The sequence below is a fragment of the Arachis ipaensis genome, chromosome B04, assembly GCF_000816755.2.
Source record: "Arachis ipaensis cultivar K30076 chromosome B04, Araip1.1, whole genome shotgun sequence".
NCBI classification, from domain to species: domain Eukaryota; kingdom Viridiplantae; phylum Streptophyta; class Magnoliopsida; order Fabales; family Fabaceae; genus Arachis; species Arachis ipaensis.
The window spans coordinates 39,024,896-39,028,985 of record NC_029788.2 but is presented as its reverse complement, the minus strand read 5'-3'; the positions used below and the strand labels follow the sequence as shown (position 1 = coordinate 39,028,985).

Here is a 4,090-nt window from a genome sequence, read left to right as displayed (position 1 = left end):
GAGATCTACTGTAATCTGGTTATAGCCTGAGTAGCCATCCAAAAAGCAGTAATAATCATGACCTGCCAGTCTTTCCAGCATCTGGTCTATGAATGGTAAAGGAAAATGATCCTTTCTGGTGGCTGTATTGAGCCTTCTGTAGTCAATACACATGCGCCACCCTGTAACTGTTCTTGTAGGAACCAGTTCATTCTTTTCATTATGAACCACTGTCATGCCTCCCATTTTGGGGACAACTTGGACAGGGCTCACCCAGGGGCTGTCAGAAATAGGATAAATAATCCCAGCCTCCAGTAATTTGGTGACCTCTTTCTGCACCACTTCCTTCATGGCTGGATTTAGCCGCCTCTGTGGTTGAACCACTAGTTTAGCATTATCCTCCAATATGATTTTGTGCATGCATCTAGCTGGACTTATGCCCTTAAGGTCACCTATGGACCACCCAAGAGCTGTCTTGTGTGTCCTTAGCACTTGAATAAGTACTTCCTCTTCCTGTGGATTTAAAGCAGAGCTTATGATGGTAATGGTTTGAGCTCGGGTTTATGAGGTTTTTCCTCTTTCAGAGGAAATTTCAGAGGCTCTTTCATTTCCTCTGAATCCTCCAAATCAGGCTGAACATCTTTAAAGATGTCTTCCAACTCTGATTCGAGACTCACAGCCATGTTGATCTCTTCTACCAACGAGTCAATAAGATCAACTTTCATGCAGTCTTTTGATGTGTCTGGATGCTGCATGGCTTTGACAGCATTCAACTTAAACTCATCATCATTGACTCTCAGGGTTATTTCCCCCTGTTGGACATCAATGAGAGTTCGTCCAGTTGCTAGGAAGGGTCTTCCTAGAATGAGAGTAGCACTCTTGTGCTCCTCTATTTCCAGCACTACAAAGTCAGTGGGAAAGGCGAATGGCCCAACTCTGACAATCATGTCTTCAATCATGCCTGATGGGTATTTAATGGAGCCATCAGCAAGTTGGAGACATATCCGGGTTGGTTTAACTTCTTCAGTTAAACCAAGCTTTCTGATAGTGGATGCAGGTATTAGGTTGATGCTTGCCCCAAGATCACATAAAGCTGTCTTGGTGCAATTACCTTCTAATGTGCATGGTATCAGAAAACTCCCAGGGTCTTTAAGCTTTTCAGGAAAGTTTTTCAGAATGACTGCACTGCATTCTTCAGTGAGGAGAACTCTTTCAGTTTCTCTCCAATCCTTCTTATGACTCAAGATCTTTTTCATGAACTTGGCATAAGAAGGTATTTGCTCACGTGCCTCTGCAAATGGAATCTTTATTTCAAGAGCCCTGAGATAATCTGCAAAGCGAGCAAATTGCTTATCCTGCTCCTCTTGGCGGAGTTTTTGAGGATAAGGTATCTTGGCTCTATATTCCTCAACCTTAGTTGCTGTAGGTTTATTTCCTACAAAAGTAGTTGAAGAAGCCTTTTTAGATGGGTTGTCATCAGCACTTGTGTGTGTCTGATCCCTCACTGGCAATTGAGTGCCAGAGTTAGAAGCTGGAGTGACGTTAGACGCCAGCTCCTCATCTGTTCCTGGTGTCTGAACGCCAGAACTGTGCTTCTTTTGGGCGTTCAACGCCAGATCCTTGCTTGTTTCTGGCGTTGAACGCCAGTCCTGAGCATGGTCTGGGCGTTCAGCGCCAGCCTTCCACCCAATTTCTGGCGTTTTAGTGCCATAATTATTTTTCCCTGGGCTCTTACTGTCCTCAGGTGGATTTTGGGTGGTTTGCTCATTTCTTGGCTTCTTGCTGCCTTGATGTGGGGTATTTACTGTCTTCCCACTTCTTAATTGAATTGCCTGGCATTCTTCTGTTATTTATTTTGACAGCTGCTGCTTTGTTTGCTTCAATTGTTCTTCCATATTTATGTTAGCCATCCTTGTCTCTTGTAGTCTATCCTTGAATTCGACTAACTGCTTTGTTAGAAGGTCCAATTGCTGATTGAATTCAGCAGCTTGTTTTACAGGACTGAGTTCAGCAGTTACTGTTTTAACCTCTTCTTTCATGGAAGGGTCACTGCTTAGGTACAGATGCTGATTTCTGGCAACTGTTTCAATGAGCTCTTGAGCTTCTTCAATTATCTTTCTCATGTGGATAGATCCACCAGTTGAGTAATCTAGAGACATCTGAGCTCTTTCTGCAAGTCCATAGTAGAAGATGTCTAACTGAACCCACTCTGAAAACATTTCAGAGGGGCATTTTCGTAGCATCTCTCTGTATCTCTCCCAGGCATCATAAAGAGATTCATTATCTCCTTGTTTAAAGCCTTGGATGTCTAGCCTTAGCTGTGTCATCCGTTTTGGAGGAAAGTATTGGTTCAGGAATTTTTCTGTCAGCTGTTTCCATGTCCTTATGCTAGCCTTAGGTTGGTTATTTAATCACCTTTTAGCTTGGTCTTTTACAGCAAATGGAAATAGTAATAATCTATAGACATCCTGATCTATTTCCTTATCATATACTGTGTCAGCAATCTGTAAAAACTGTTCCAGAAACTCTGTAGGTTCTTCCTGTGGAAGACCGGAATACTGGCAACTTTGCTGCACCATGATAATGAGCTGAGGATTCAACTCAAAGCTACTGACTCCAATGGAGGGTATGCAGATACTACTCCCATATGAAGCAGTAGAGGGGTTAGCATATGACCCCAGAGTCCTCCTGGACTGTTCATTTCCGCTTAGGTCCATGATGGAGAAAGGGAGATGATGTAAAATAGAAGAAAATATTTTTATTTATTTAATTATTTATTTATTTCGAAAACAAAATAAATTAAAATAAAATAAATAAAAATAGGTGAAGATTTTCAAAAAAAATGAGGAGAGAGAAAGTGGTTAGGAAGTTTTGAAAAGGATATGATGATTTTTGAAAAAGGTTTTAAATTTTGAAATAAAAATCTGAATTTTAAAGGTAAATTTCAAAAATTTGCTTTAAAATAGAGAGAAAAGATATTTTTGGATTTAAAGAGGAGAGAGAAAAACAATAAGATAGTACAAAATTTAAAATTTTTAGATCTAATACTCCTTGTTTTCGAAAATTTTGGAGGGAAAACACCAAGGAACACCAAACTTAAAAATTTTAAGATCAAGACACAAGGAAACTCAAGAACACTTTGAAGACTCACAAGAACACAAGAACATGAAGAAAGAACTCCAAACTTAAAATTTTTGGAAAACCAAACTAAAATTTTCGAAAAACAAAGAAAAATCAACAAGAAAACACCAAACTTAAAGTTTGGCACAAGATTTATTCAAAGAAAAATTATTTCTGAAAAAGATTTTAAAAATAGGATAGCTAATTACTAAGAACATAAGCACCACGCTCTAGCTAATTGAGCTATAAATTTAAAGTGTTTTAACAGGGTATATATAATAAAAGACTCTAAACCAAAAGGAAAAATTTTTCCTAATCTAAGCAACAAAATAAATCGTCAGTTGTCCAAACTCAAACAATCCTCGACAACGGTACCAAAAACTTGGTGCACGAATTGTAAATCACACTTTTTACAACTCGTACCACTAACCAGCAAGTGCACTGGGTCGTCCAAGTAATACCTTACGTGAGTAAGGGTCGATCCCACGGAGATTGTTGGCTTGAAGCAATCTATGGTTATCTTGTAACTCTTAGTCAGGAGAACAATAAAATAATTCACTTATCAAATTTGATTGCAAGGAATAAAAGGGCAGAACACAAATTATACTTGTATGCAATGATGGAGAATATGTTGGAGTTTTGGAGATGCTTTCTCTTCTGAAATTCTACTTTCCTCTGTTTTCTGATTCACGCACGCACGTCCTCCTATGGCAAGCTGTGTGTTGGTGGATCACCGTTGTCAATGGCTACCACCCATCCTTCCAGTGAAAAGGGTCCAGATGCGCTGTCACCGCACGGCTAATCATCTGCAGGTTCTCAATCGTACCGGAATAGGATTTACTATCCTTTTGCGTCTGTCACTACGCCCAGCACTCGCGAGTTTGAAGCTCGTCACAGTCATTCAATCCATGAATCCTACTCGGAATACCACAAACAAGGTTTAGACTTTCCGGATTCTCTTGAATGCTGCCATCAATCTAGCTTATACCAC

The 4,090-nt window shown here is 39.8% G+C and overlaps 1 long non-coding RNA gene across 2 annotated transcripts in view; it reads right to left on the bottom strand.

Annotated features, from left to right (window-relative positions):
* Nucleotides 2,079-4,090, bottom strand: part of LOC110271033 — a 17,607-nt gene continuing 15,595 nt past the window's right edge. For both annotated transcript variants that reach the window (XR_002361018.1, XR_002361015.1), the window contains 2 exons: nt 3,799-3,804; nt 2,079-2,093 (listed from right to left, as the gene is read on the bottom strand). This is a non-coding gene — a long non-coding RNA (uncharacterized LOC110271033). The remainder of the gene's footprint in view (nt 2,094-3,798; nt 3,805-4,090) is intronic.